General features: G+C 43.8%; 1 long non-coding RNA gene across 14 annotated transcripts in view; it reads left to right on the forward strand.

Annotated features, from left to right (window-relative positions):
- The first annotated feature begins 2,309 nt into the window (after positions 1-2,309).
- The window catches only part of LOC140484541 (uncharacterized), a 44,195-nt gene continuing 30,982 nt past the window's right edge, over positions 2,310-15,522 (forward strand). For 5 of the 14 annotated variants that reach the window (XR_011962260.1, XR_011962252.1, XR_011962263.1 and 2 more), the window contains exons 1-4: positions 2,310-2,372; positions 2,988-3,094; positions 6,071-6,153; positions 12,953-13,057. This is a non-coding gene — a long non-coding RNA (uncharacterized lncRNA). Of the gene's footprint in view, positions 2,373-2,456; positions 2,587-2,755; positions 2,880-2,987; positions 3,095-6,070; positions 6,154-9,153; positions 9,241-12,952; positions 13,058-15,522 lie in introns of those variants that run through there. The other 9 variants (XR_011962257.1, XR_011962253.1, XR_011962259.1 and 6 more) reach the window with 7 other exon arrangements.

Consider the following 15,522-nt stretch of genomic DNA (forward strand, 5'->3'; position numbering starts at 1 on the left):
GGCACTAATACTGCACAAATTTGTCAGCATGGTTTCAATTACTGACAATAATTTAGTCATGACTTAGCCTTCCCATAGGTAAGGTAAATGTGAGATATCTGAATTTCATGAATTGGTTCCTATTGCACTTTGATCAATAAAAGTTATTCTTGGTTTAAACTTCTCAAAAGAGAAAGTGACGACCAAAGAAGCTGGATATCAGAGTCGAAAAGTGTCATGCTGGAAAAGCACAGCAAGTCAGGCAGCATCCAAGAAGCAGGAGCGTTGATGTTTCAGGCATAAGCCCTTCATCAGGAATCACAGGCTTCAGAAAAATAACTGGCATAGACTTATGCCAATACATTTGTAGAATGGTCAGATTAGAGACTAATTTCAGATTTGGTACCATTCAGTGCAACATTTCAGTATGATATTTACATATGTACCTAAAAGAGAAGTTGTCTAAAATTACAAGCTCTAGGATGATTATAGGATTAAACCTGGAAATAAAGCTGGTGACCCAGAATGGCAAAGTGAAGTCCCATCAGTATCGCCTTGGGCAGTGTCAAGTAAGAATTTGAGAGCAGAGTTGCCACTTTGGTGTAACCTGCAGTCTGGCCAAATTGCAGCAAAAATCTGTTCAATTTTATCTGCAAACTATTGAATGCAAAATCCTCCTTGCACAATAATGAGGCAGCATTTTGGGATGTCATTTTTAAAATATATTATTTTCAAAGTTACTCACAATTAAGAGTGGTCACTTGGTGCTGTCTGCATAACACAGTACGAAAAGGAATTAATAGAAAAAACATTATAACCCAAATTCAGAGTCACTAATTCATTGATATTGCATGGGTCCAGCATTTATAAGTAATCAATTTTTTAAAATAAATATAGATACATTTACTAACTATATTGGAGTACAGTCAAGTTTCTTACTGAACAGTTACAGGATTGGACAGAGTCCACATGGATTTAAGAGAGGCGAATCATACTTAGCAAATCTACTGAAAGAATCTACAGAGTCGAATATTAAAGTTAGAAATTGCAGGATATTTAGAAAAGCTTATCATTAAACATGGTGGACTGGGTTTTCTGAAAGATAAACTATATTTGACAAATTTGCGACAGTTCATTGAGGAGATAACAAACAGGACTGATAAAGGGTAAGCCAATGATGTCCTGTATTTGGATTTTAAAAATGCAAATGATAAGGTGCTACATAAAAGTTAATTGCACAATTTAGGAGCTCATGGTATCGGCGAAATGTATTAGCATGGACTGAGGATTGGTTAACGACACTGGCTGTTGTTGAGTCCTCACTTGGAGTACTATATACAGTGTTAGCTCCCACATTTAATAAAGGATAAACTAACATTGGAGACCATTCAAAAAAGATTCACTTAGCTGCTTTGAGGACAAAAGGGTTGACCTGTCAAGAATAGATAAGCAGGGGTGATCTTATGGAAACAAGATTCTGAGGAGCTTGACAGGGTAGATGTTGACTAGATCATCTCGCACCAATGAAGTCTCAAACCAGGGGACATTACATAAGGGAACATTCATTTTAGAAAAAGGAAAGAATTTTTTTTCTCAGTGAATGGCGAGAATTTTCTCACCCAAAGAATTGTGAAAGTTAAATGTGGGAGGGGAATAGTTGGGTTACTCTTTGGAGGGTTGTTCTGGCTTGTTGGGCTGAAGGGCCTGTTTCCACATAGTAGGGAATCTGTGATTCTGTCTCAAATTATTTTAAAAGAGGGCAGATAGATTTGTTGAAATATTGAGCAGTTGAGGGCTATGCGGATCTAACATAAAAGAGGTGTTGAGGTCTGGGTTGGCCAAGCCATGATCTGATAGAATGGGGGAACAAGCTGAAGGCGATGAATGCCCTACTCCTGCTCCGATTCCTTGAGGCTCCGTTTCATGTTTTTTTTGTTTCCAAAGAAGAGTGTGATACAATGTGCTAAAGATCTCAGATGTTGTGAAAATGGGGTGTTTATGTACTGGTTCCGATGGCATTGATTCATCAATTACAGCTATACAGTCATGAGTAGGAAGGCAATTCCCTCCATGAATAAAGGAAATCTACTGCAGAGCTCACACAAAGGGAACCTTCCCCTCAGTAAACTCTCCCATCACATTACCCAACATATCAGCTAAAGCAGGCCTCACTGCGCATGCTTCAGCCAACAAAGTGACCCGCGGATGACTGATGTCAGCACCGGACCAATGGAAGGACGGTGGGCGGAGCTGGAGGACCTAGCGGGATGTTGGTCCTCCAGCCAATCAAAGTAAATGAAGGGCGGAGCTAAACTAAACCATGTGATCACCCTCGCGCGCGGAGGAGAGTCGCCGTAATGAATGCTCGGCAAGTTATGGAGAGAAAGGATACGGTAACGACAGAAATAAACAGGGAAACGAGAGAAAAACTGTGTTGCTATGAGCGGAGATGTTTTACAAACAAGTTGTGCACGTCGGAAAACACAAATTTGAACGTTTCAGTTTGCAGTAAATTCGGAATGGCCTCAGCGCGGCTGCAGACCTGAGTGAGCGCCGCCATCTTTATTCGGGACAACGTGCGGAGCCGCCATCTTTGTAGGGGGCAAGGTGCAGCCAGGCGCATGTGCAGCCTTTCTCTAGTATAGAGTCATTGTGATCATAGCAGCCAATACTGCTCTGATTCACCTCTGGGCTCCCTCATGACCACTTTGTCAATATCTAGCTTCCTCAGTCTCGAACTATGGGTGTATTTTTGGTCTGTTTACTCCTGTATTATTACTTTTATAGGCCCTTTGTAAATGAGTTTTTCACTGCGGCCCAGCCCCTGACCATGTACTGCTCTATTATCAGATTACTTTTTTCTTGAATATTTTTGAGTCAAGAATTCTTTTTTCCAACAAGCAAGTGTATTTTCCTTCCATTTCTGACGATCAAATTCTGCACCATTTTCATTCCCTGTAATCTGTTTTACACTCCCTGAAACATCAACTGTGTTTCTCCTTCCACAGATACCAGTGATTAATGCCAAAGCCCTGTTGCTTGTGGAGAGGGTGATGTTTGACTTTCTTGCACAGCTGCAGTTTGTGTGGTGAAGGTGCTCCTACAATGTGGTTGGGTAAGTGGCATTATAGATTATTCATTCAGCAACAGTGATGATTTGAGAATAATGTCCAAATCAACAATAGTTTGTATTTTTATTATCATGCTTATAATTTCACAAAAATACTGTTGAGAACTTTAGACATAAGGCCAGAGATGGAGATATTAGGTCAGGTGACTAAAAGCATTGCCAAAAAGCAGGTTTTGAGGGATGTCTTAAAGGCAGACCTGTGAGGTCTTGGCTGCGAATTTCAGACCAAGCTGCTTCAGCAACTGTAGAAACAGCCACACAGGTGAAGTAATGAATTAACCAATGGTTGGGAGTCTCAAAGAAAATGGGTTGTCGAGGTCTCAGTGTGTGTGGTGCAGGGAGCTACGGATGATCACAGCCAGGAATTAAATCAAGTGTGAGAATTTTAAATTGAGGGATATTGGCCAGGTGCTGGCAGGTGAGACGAGATTGGGTTGGGGTATCTGGTCGGCATGGACAGGTTGGACCGAAGGGTCTGTTTCCTTGCTGTACATCTCTATGGCAGTATGCTGCTGATTATAATTAGGAGCCTTTTGATGAATCAACAAGCAGAGATTTAGACTTTCTTGAGATTACAGGGAGGTTGAATGTGGTAAGCTGGCCCTGAGTGTGAAAATGAAGTCTGGAGATAACACACAATGGATGAGAGTTTCAGTATATTAGCTGAGATGAGGGTGGAATCAGCTAGAATTAGTGATCTTGGAGTGGGACTGAGTTATGGAGTTTGCACATTCTCCCCGTGTCTGCGTGGGTTTCCTCCGGGTGCTCCGGTTTCCTCCCACAGTCCAAAAATGTGCAGGTCAGGTGAATTGGCCATGCTAAATTGCCCATAGTGTTAGGTAAGGGGTAAATGTAGGGGTATGGGTGGGTGGCGGGTCGGTGTGGACTTGTTGGGCCGAAGGGCCTGTTTCCACACTGTAAGTAATCTAATCTAATCTAATCTAATCTAATCACACTCACCTCACCTCTGGGATTCAGCTGATTGCCAGATTGTGAATCAGGGCGGTAACACCATCGGGAACTGAGTGGCCCATGTGGTGCCTAAACTGAGTGTCACTCAGCTGATTGTTGCTGAGCAGCTACTGCTTGGTAGCCTTGTTGATGACATCTTCCATCACTTTACTGCTGATCGAGTGTGGACTGATAGATGGAAATTGCCTGGGTTGGATTGCCCTGTGTTTTTGTGTTGAACATCCCTGGGCAATGTTCCACATTGTCGATAGATGCCAGTGCTGGAGCGGTACTTGGCTTGGTGGGTGGCAAGTTCTGGAGCTCAAGCCATCAGTATTATTGCCAGAATATTTGCAGGGCCCGTAGCCTTTGCACTACTTAACTATTTCTTGGTGTTATTCAAACTGAACCGAACTGGCTTAAAACTCACATCTGTGATGTTGGAAACCACTGGAGAAGGCTGAGATGGATCATCACACTTTGCACTTCTGGCTGCAGATTGCTGCAAATGCTGTCATCTTATCTGGTGCATGGATGTGTGAGGCCCCTCCATCAGTAAGGGTGGGCATATCTAAGATGCTTCCTCCAGTGAGTTGTTTAATTGCCCATCACCGTTCACAACTGGGTGTGGCAGAACTGCAGAGCTCCGATCTGTTCCATTGGATGTCAGATCACTTAGCGCTGTTGCTTGGTGCTGATGCTGTTTGAAATGTAGATGGTCCTGTTTGGTCGCTTCACCAGGTTGGCACTTCATTTTTAAGTCTGCCCGATGCTGCTCATGGCATGCCCTCCTTTCCTGTCCATTGTGATGGGTGAGAGCAGGACGTACAAACCCATGAGATTACAGATTGTGCTGGAGTACAGTTCTGCTGTTGATGTCCCACAGTGCCTCAGAGATACCCAGTTTGAGATCCTACATCTCTTCGAAGTCTATCCCATTTAGAACGGTGATAGTGTCACTCAACGCGATGGAGGTTTTTCTCAACTTTAAGCCAAGACTTGTGTCTCCAAAAGGAATGTGTGATGGTCGCTCGTACCGATACTGTCATGGCCAGATGTATCTGCCGCTGGTCAATTCATAACAATGAGATCAAGTATGTTTTACACTCTTGTTGGTTCCCTCACCACCCGGTGCAGACTCAGTTGAGCAGCTATACCCTTTAGGACCTGACCAGCTCAGTCAGTAATTCTGTTACAGAGTTAGTCTCGATTGTGGACATTGAAATCCTGTACCCAGAGTACGTTTGACACCATTTTATTGCCTCAGTGCTTCCTCCAAATGTTATTCAACGTGAAGGAGAAGTGATTCATCAGCCAAGGGAGGACGGGACGTGGCAATCAGCAGGAGCCATGAGACTTCCTGGACTCCAGAGCCAATGCTGTGTACTTCCAGGGCAAATCCTCCCTGTCTGTACACCACTGTGCCACCACCTCTGCCTGGTCTGTCCTGCCGGTGGGGCAGGACATATCCAGAGATTTCAGGAGAAAGTGAAGACTGCAGATGCTGGAGATCAGAGTCAAGAGTCTGGTGCTGGAAAAGCACAGCAGGTCAGGCTGATGAAGGGCTTAGGCTTGAAACGTCGATTCTCCTGCTCCTCGGATGCTGCCTGACTGCTGTGTTTTTCCAGCACCACACTCTCGATATTTAGGGATGGTGATGGTGGTGTCTGGTCATTGTTTGTAAGGGATGATTCCATGGGTATGACTATGTCAGGCTGTTCCTTGACTCGTCTGTGAGACAGCTCTCCACATTTTGGCACCAAAAACCCTATATTAGTGAGGAGGACGTTGCACCATCGAGAAGGCTGATTCTGTGGTTGTAATTTCTGGTGCTTTGTTAGTTGCCAACTGGTCCATCCAGTTTCATTCCTGTGTTGAGACTTTGCAGTGATTAATACAGTGAGTCGCTGGCTGGGCCGCTATCAGGTTGGCAGGATTTTTTTCGCCATTGACAATGGTTTCATGGAGATCAGGAGATTCCTAATACGTTGTTTTTTTTCTTGAATTCAGATTCCACCATCTGCCAAGATGGGATTCGAACCAGGACTTTAGACGTTTGTTTTAATATTCTGGATAAAAGCTAAATACATCTGGTTTGTTCACTCATTTTAAATTTCACTAACCCTGGTTTTGTTTCTTTGTAAAACACTGTCCATCATCCTGTCTCCTCCATCCTTCTCTCCAACAACGAGTGAGGAGCACATGGAGTTTCTCTGTCACTAAGACTGAGATAATCTGATCTGCTGCTTCTCTCCCTCCCACTAGCCCACTGAGCCAAACTGACTCACGTGGTGTTCCTGGTTTTTGTCCTAAACCTACATCTTTCTCCAGTGTCTTATCAAGCCTTATCAGAGCTCACCTTGACCCCTTACCCTAATCTCACTAAACTCACTTTCCAACTCTCTTTCCTCCACTGCCGCCTCATCACTCCCCCTCGCCAATTCATAGATATTGTTCCTTGTTCTGTCTTTTGGTCTTTTTTTGGTTATGTCCTTCTCTCCCATTTTGTGAAAAACTGATATTTGACCTCACCGTTGTTGGAAAATCCTGCTCCATTTCCACTCTCCCTTTCCTTTCTGAATTCCTTGCATTTGGTGTCCCTCAACGATCTATCCTTGGTCTCTCCTGTATCTCACGTACACAGTGCCAGGAGGTGATATCATCCAAACACACTGTGTTAGGTTTGACATGTACACTGACGATGCCCAGCTCTCCCTCCCCATCATCCCTCTCCATTACTCCACTGTTACTCAGTTATCAAACTGCTTGTCACATTCCCACTGCTCGATAAGCTGCAATTTCAGCCAATGAAACATTGTCATGGTTAAACCCATTGCCTTACCTTTACCTTTCTGCTGAGCCCCTCCCTCTCACTGGGAACTCTCTGAAGCAGAACGACACTCTTCACAATATTGCTGTTATATCTGACCCCAAGGTGACCTTCTGATCAGACATCCACACAATCACAAAACCAGGAATTCCAATCTCTTAAACGTTGTTTTTCTCCACCTCACCCCAGCTCTATTGCTACTGAAACCCCTTACCCACGTCTGTGTTGCCTTAAACTTGAATCCAAAACAGAACCCTTGATTCCGTGACTCAGAATCTGGTTTCAGACTCCCTTCTCAGTATTTACCCTCAGACACATCCTCTCAGTATTTATCCTGTCAAACCCCTTAAGAATCCCATCTGTCTCAATGTGATCACCCCTCTTTCTCCAAAATCCAGTGAGTAGAGTCCCAACCTTTTCAGCCTTTATTTAAAAGATAATCCCTCCAAACCAGGGATCATCTCATTGAATCTTCCCTGAAATGCCTCCAATAAAGTGAGACATTTCCTTATCTAAAGGGACCAAAACTGTTCTCATTACTGCAGATATGGTGGTCTCACCAGCACTTCCACACGTTACTCTCAGGTAGAGACTCCAAACTCTAATACTGAAAAACTTTGAAACAAAACATTCGATTCCCCTTCCTGATTCCCTGATGTAACTGTGTGGTAGCTTTCTGTGTTTCCTGAACAATTACCCCGGTCCCTTTGTGGTGCAGCTTTCTACAGTTTCTACCATTTAAATAGTACTTTGTTCTTTTATTATCTCCTCCAAAATGAGCAATTTCCCATTTTTCCCTAGTTACACCACATCTGGCAACTTGTTGCCTCCTTCTCCTGTGCATCTCTCTCTTTTCACATTTGTCAGGATGGAGACAACTTGCCCATCGTTAGGCATTAGCCTTTCACATCCATGTCTTATTGATGAGGCAGAGCGGCAGCACGGAATGAAAGAAAAGAAAGTAATTCTTGTTCCCCATATCTCACTGACGCTTGGATCATTTTCTCCAATGTGTCAAAGAACTGCTGTGTTCAGTCACATAAGATCTCAAGTTGGAATCTCCTAGAAACCCACAGATTTCCCCCTGAGTTGACTGCTGATGTCCTCAAGGGTAATATATACAGTAATCCTGGGCCACGAGGAGGGGATGCTGTGAGTTTCTAACTTAAACTGATAGTGACAGATTTTATAAACTTGTATTACGGGATATTACAGGTGGACATTCAGATGGTAATCTCAGTAAATATTCTGCTAAACTCTAATTGAATTACTCAGTATATCAGGATCTGGATATTCGCATTGTGTGTGTGTGAGTATTGTGTTCCAGATCAATCCCTTTTGCTGCTTAAAAATTCTCCTTTGAATCATCGCATTCTCTCAAAAGGTCTCCCCAAATCTTCAATGTGTCCTGTAATCCTTTTATGCTGACCTGATGAGTGTAAGGTTTATTATTCGAATGTGTAATTTTTGTATAAGGATTTCTCAGAGAGGGAGCAGAATATTCTTAAAGGGGAGAATAGCCATTTTGAGGGGAGGCTGTTGTTTACTAGTATCAATGACATAGGAATAGAAGAGTTCACATTATTGGATCATTGGAATCTCTTGTGGGGTAGAATTGACCTCCATCAGAAGGATGGATTGTACTGGCACTGGAAGGGAACAGTTGCTAGTGCTATTCAGGAGGCATTAAACCAGTGAAGGAATGTGGGTAAACCCAGAGAGAGAGTGAGCGAAGAGCTCAGTCTGACACTGGTACAGTTCAGACGTCAAACAGTCAAGGCAGACAAGGGCAAGGCACAGAATGAGCAGTTACACTGCATTTATTTCAACGCAGGAGGCCCGATAGGTCGGGCAGAGGAGCTCAGGGTATGGTTTTGAACATCGCACTGGGATATTATAGCAATTACAGAGGCATGACTTAATGATGGATAGGACCAGCAGCTTAATGTTCCAGTGTACAGATGCTATAGCAAAGATAGAAAGGGGGCAACAGAGCAGGGGGAGAGGTATTTTTGATTAGGGATAACATTACAGCTGGGCTTCAAGAGGGTATTCCTGGGAGTACATCCAGGCAGGTTATACAGGTGGAACTGAGAAATAAGAAAGGGATGATCTCCTTATTGGGATGGTATTATTGACCCCTACCCCCCACTTCCCCAATAGTCAGCAGAGAGTTGAGAAGCAAATTTACGAAGAGATCACTTATCTCTAAGAATAGTATGGTTGTGTACAAGACTTGACTTTCTTTGTTATTCATTCACAGGATGAGGGTGTCACTGGCTGGGCCCAAAGGGCAGTAAAGAGTCAACCACATTGCTGTAGGTCTAGAGTCACATGTAGGCCAGACCAGGTAGGGATGGCAGATTCCTTCCCTGAAGGATATTAGCGAATCTGATGAGGTTTTTTTTCGCAATAATCAACAATGGATTCATGGTCTTTAATAGATTCTTAATTCCAAATTTTTATTGAATTCACATTCCACTGTCTGTCGTGATGGGATCCAAACCCTGGGCCCCAGAATGTTATCTGGGTGTCTGGATTATCCATCTAGTGATAATCTCACTAGGCCATTTGGCAGGGTGAGTGACTGAGATATCCGTGGGGCAGCACATCAGCACCAAAGATCCCATGGTCTCTGTGGAAGATAGAAAGGCCTGGGGAAGGAGCTATATCCCTGGTGGTGGGGTCTGACTGTAGGTAGCGGACATAGCAGAGGTTAATGGAGATTAGTGGGTGGCAGGTGAGGACCGGGGGATTATATTCTTATTGTGGTTGGAGGGTGGGGGGAAGACAGAGGGACAGGAAGTGGGGGATATGCGTTGGAGTGCATTGTTGATCAAGTGGGAGGGAAATGCGGTCCTTGAAAGAGGAAACCTTTCTGGGATGTCCTGGAGTGGAATTGCTTCTCTTGGGAGCAGATATGGCAGGGACAGAGGAATTGGGAGTACAGGATCACGTTTTTACAGGAATATGTTCGAAGGTAATCAGGAGAGCAAAAAGGGGACTTGAAATATCTCTAGGAAATAGTTTAAGGAGAATCCAAAGAGATTCTACAAATACATTGAGGATAAAATAATAACCAGACACAGAATAGGACCCCTTAAAGATTAACAAGGCCATCTGTGGAACAACAGGAGGTGGAAGAAATACCATGCTATTCTATTCTAGAGAGTTTGGAGAAATAAATAGTGATAACTTGAAAAGTGTCTATATTACAGAGGAGGAAGTCCTGGATGTCTTAAACAGTAGCAAGGTGGATAAATCCCTGGGACCTGATCATGTTATCCCAGAAATTTGTGAAAAGCTAGGAAGGTGATGGCAGTGTCCCTCCCTGAGGTATTTATATCATTGTTTGTGACAGGTGAGGTGCTGGAAGATGGGTGCCATTATTTTAAAAAGGTGGTAAGGAAAGGCCAGGGAACAAGAGAACAGTCAACCTAACGTCAGTGGTAGGTAAGTTGATGGAAGGGATTCTGAGGAACAGGATTTACATGTATTTGGAAAGACAAGGATTGATTAGGGCTCGTTAACATGGCTTTGTGTGTGGGAAATTCTCTCTCTCTAACTTGATTGAGTTTCTTTGAAGATGTGACAAAGATGATTGATGAAGGCAGACTGTGGACGTTGTCGATATGGACACTGAATGGTGTTCCACAGAGCAGACAGGTTAGCAAGTTTAGATAACATGAAATGTTGGGAGAACTAGCCATTTGGATACAAAACTGGTTTGAGGGTAGGAGGCAGAGGGTGGTGATGGAGGGTTGCTTTGCAGACTGGAGGCCTGTGAGCAGCATTGTCCTGCAGGAATGGTTATTGGGTCCTTAAATAAATGACTTGGATGTTCATATATGAGATATGGTCAGTGGGTTTACAGGAGACACCAAAATTGGAGGTGTAGTGGACAATGAAGAAGGTTAGTTCAGAATGCAACAGGATCTTAACCAGATGGGCCATTGGAGCGAGGAATGGCAGACTGGGCTCAATTTAGACAAATGTAAGCTGTTGGATTTTGGAAAGGCAAATCAGAGCAGGACTTGTACACTTAATGGTACAGTCCTTGGGAATGTTGCTGAACATAGAGACCATGGAGTGCAGGTTCATTGTTCCTTGAAAGTAGAGTCGCAGGTAGGCAGACTAGTGAAGGTGGTGTTTGGTATGCTTATATTTATTGGTCAATGCATTGACTACAGAAGCTGGGACATCAAATTGTGGTTGGACAGGACATTGATTTAGCCATTTCAGGAATTATGTTTTAAGTTTGAAATTCCCTGTTCTGGAAAGGATGTTGTGAATCTTGAAAGAGTTCAGACAAGATTTACAAAGACTTTGCTCGGGTTGGAGGATTTGGGCTACAGGGAGAGGCTGAATAGGCTAGGGGTAATTTCCCTGGAGAGTCAAAGACTGAGAGGTGACTTCATGGAGATCTATAAAATCATGAAGGGCATGGATAAGGTGAGCAGCCAGGGTCTTTTCCCCCCAGTTAGGTGGGTTCAAAACAAGATCACATGGGCTTACGTTGAGAGGGCAAAGATTAAAAATGGATCGAAGGGGCAAAGTTTTCAAGCTGTGTGTGATGTATGTGTGGAATGAGCTGCCAGATGAAGTAGTGGAGGCTGATACAATTACAACATTTGAAAGGCATCTGATTGGGTACGTGAATAGGAAGAGTTTCCAATGATACGGACCAATAGCTGGCAAATGGGGCTCCATTTGTTGAGGATTCCTCGTTGTCATGGACAAATTGGACCAAAGGTCTTTTTCTGTGCTGTACATCTCTATGACACTAATAACTGAAAATAAGATGTGTTCCTCTTTTGTGGAGAGCTAGCAGAAGTACAGATAATTGTCCTTGGAGCTGAGAAGGTTAAACAGTGATTTTGACCAGGTGCAAATTTGTTTCTAGGATATCTAATCTGCAGAGAGGGGAATTGTTAACAATGTCACAATTTTAGTAACTATTTTCAGGTAATTGGCAAATAATGTGAAAATGTGAACATTATTTTATTCAGTAAGTTCTGAGTATCTGGAACGGTCTGAATGGCAGCTGGACACAGACTCAGTAGTCATTCATAAACAGATTTAGAATTTTACTTTTTAAGGGAAGATTTGGGGGTCTATGGGCAATTGGGAAGGGAATTGGGACTGATTTGCAGCATCTCCAGGGGGAGAGGGTACATCCCAAATGGGCTGAATAGCCCCAGCCCCTGTGCTCTGTAATACTGCCCCATTGACTGTGAATGTTGAAGCTCATCCCAGGGCAGAGAGAGGGAGGATCCCACCACTCACCTCACAATGGGCCCCGATGATTGATGTCAGCGCAGGCCAATAGGGGGCAGAGGGCAGTACCAGAGGACCCGGTCGTACCAGTTTGTCCTCCAACCAATCGGAGTGAATGAGGGCATCCTCAAGGCTGGAACTAAAGAAAGGCACATATCACAGAGATCTGAGAAACTGGAGGACATGAGATAGGGAGCGTTCTGTGGCTGGTGAGGAATTATATAAATAAGGAAGAGTTGAGGCTGGATGATGTGACAGTGATCGGGAGAGTTGAGGATGGAGGAATTTAGAGTTAGTGAGGATTAGAGTCCTAATGTTACACAGCAAGGAAACAGGCCCTGTGGTCCAACCAGTCCATGCCGACCATAATTCCAAACTGACCTAATTGTACCTGCCTCTGCTTGGTCCACATCCATCCAAATATTTAAGGTCTTTTAAATATTGTAATTGTATTCACAGCTCCCACTTTCTCTGGAAGTTCATTCCACGTGTGTAATTTCTTTTTTAAGAACCCTAATGTCTTTCCTCAAATCTTTCTCATTTCTTCTCAGAATGAATGCACCGGAGTTTTGAATCCCCCTCTTCCCCCGGCCATTCACCTTATCTACACTCTTTCTGATTTTGCAAACCTCTAATAAAGTCACCCTTCAACCTTGTGCATGCCAGTGAAAAAAATTCCCAGCCTATCCAGCCTCTCCTTCGAACACAATCACTCCATTCATGGCAACATGCTGGTAAATCTCTTCCTAACCTGCTCCACTTTAATAATATCCTTCCTATAACAGCACAACCAGAACTGGACAGAGTATTCCAGAAGAGGCCTCCCCAACGTCCTGTACATCCTCAACATAACGTCCCAACTCCTGGACTCAAAGGTCTGAACGATAAAGGTTAGTGTGCTAAGCACCTTCTTAACCACCCTGTCTACATGTAACACACACTTCAGAGCCGTGAAGCCCTCGGTCTCTTTGTTCCCATATCACTACTCAAGGCCCTACTTTTATTGAGTGTAAGTCCTGCCCTCGTTTGTTTTGGCAGGATGTTATATTTTGCATTTATTCCAATCAAAAAAATTTTTGAGTATAAAGGCAGTGGGAGTATAATTAAGAGGGAAATCAGGAGGCAAAAAAGGGACGTGAGATAGCTTTGGCAAATAGGGTTAAGGATAATCCGAAGGGCTTTTGTAAATACATGAGGAACAAAAGGCTAACTAGGGAGAAAATAGAGACCCTCAAAGATCAGCAAGGCAGCCATTGTGTGGAGATGTAGGCGATGGGTGAGATAGGAAACGAGTATTTTGCATCAGTGTTTACTGTGAAGAAGTACATGGGAGATATAGAATGTGGGGAAATAAATGGTGACATCTTGAAAAAAGTCCATATTACAGAGGAGGATGTGCTGGATGAGTGGCTAAGGAGCTGGTGCAGGGGAAAAGGATTCATGTTTTTTGGATCGTTGTGATCTCCTCTGGAGTAGAGTTGACCTGCATAAGAAGGATGGATTGTACCTGAATTGGAAGGGAGGGAGACTTGCCAGTGATACTCGGGAGGCATTAAACCAGTGAGGGAATGGGTGTAAACCCAAGAAGATAGTGAGAAAAGAGGTATGTCTGAGGCTGGTACAGTTCAGAAGTCAAATAGTCAAGGCAGGCAAGGGCAAGGCACAGAATGAAGTCGGACTGAGCAGTTGCACTGCATTTACTTCAATAGAAGAGGCCTGACAGGGAAAGCAGATGAGCTCAGGGTATGGTTTTGAACATGGCACTGGGGTATTATAGCAATTACAGAGGCATCACTCAGGGATGGATAGGCCTGGCAGCTTAATGTTCCAGGGTATAGATGCTATAGCAAGGATAGAAAGGGGGATAAGAGAGGAGGGGGGAGTGGCATTTTTGATTCGAAATAGCATTATGTTTTTGCTTAGGGAGGATATTCCTGGGAGTATGGTCAGTGAAGTTATTTAGGTGGAACTGGGAAATGAGAATGGGATGATCACCTTATTGGGGTTTTCTGCATGGATTTCGTCTGGGCCCTCTGGTTTCCTCCCACAGTCCAAAGATGTGCAGGTTGGGTGGATTATCCAGGCTGAATTTCCAGTTATAGCTGGGGGCAGGGAAATTATGATGCGTTGAGGCATGACTTAGGATGTGTGGATTGGAAAAGTAGATTCCAAGGCAAGAGCGTAATTGATATGTGGAACTTGTTCAAGGAGCAACTATTGAGTGTCCTTGATAAGTACGTACCTATCAGGCAGGGAGGAAAGGGTCGTGTGAGGGAGCCGTGGTTTAATAAGGAGTTGGAATCCCTTGTTAAATGGAAGACGGCGGCCTTTGTAAAGATGAGGCGTGAAGGTTCAATAGGGGCAATTGAGAGTTATAAGGTAGCCCGGAAGGACCTGAAGAGAGAGCTAAGAGCAGCAAGGAGGGGACATGAAAGGTCCTTAGTTGGTAGGATTAGGGAAAACCCTAAGGCTTTCTATAGGTATGTTAGGAATAAAAGAATGACTAGGAAAGGAATAGGTCCAATCAAGGATAGTAATGGGAAGTTGCGTGTGGAGGCTGAAGAGATTGGGGAGGCGTTGAATGAATACTTTTCGTCAGTATTCACTCAGGAACAGGACATTGTTGTCGATATGAATACTGAGGCACGAATAAGTAGAATGGATGGCTTTGAGATATGTAGAGAAGAGGTGTTGGAAATTCTGGCAAGGGTGAAAATAGATAAGTCCCCTGGGCCTGATGGCATTTATCCTAGGATTCTCTGGGAAGCAAGGGAGGAGATTGCAGAGCCATTGGCCTTGATTTTTGTGTCCTCTTTGTCGACAGGAGTAGTGCCAGAGGACTGGAGGCTAGCAAACGTGGTTCCCTTGTTCAAGAAGGGGAGTAGGGATAATCCTAGTAACTATAGGTCAGTGAGTCTCACTTCTGTTGTGGGCAAAGTCTTAGAGAGAATTGTAAGGGATAGGATTTATGCACATCTGGATAAGAATGATGTGATCAAGGATAGTCAGCATGGTTTTGTGAAGGGCAGGTCGTGCCTCACAAACCTTATTGAATTCTTTGAGAAGGTGACTAAGGAGGTAGATGAGGGGAAAGCGGTAGATGTGGTATATATGGATTTTAGTAAGGCGTTTGATAAGGTCCCCCATGGTAGGCTACTGCAGAAAATACAGAGATATGGCATTGAGGGTGAGTTGGAGGTTTGGATTAGGAATTGGCTCTCTGGAAGAAGACAGAGGGTAGTAGTTGATGGCAAAGGTTCATCTTGGAGTGCCGTCACTAGCGGTGTTCCGCAAGGATCTGTTTTGGGACCATTGCTGTTTGTCATTTTTATAAATGACCTGGAGGAAGGGTTAG

The sequence above is a fragment of the Chiloscyllium punctatum genome, chromosome 13, assembly GCF_047496795.1.
Source record: "Chiloscyllium punctatum isolate Juve2018m chromosome 13, sChiPun1.3, whole genome shotgun sequence".
Classification (NCBI taxonomy): domain Eukaryota; kingdom Metazoa; phylum Chordata; class Chondrichthyes; order Orectolobiformes; family Hemiscylliidae; genus Chiloscyllium; species Chiloscyllium punctatum.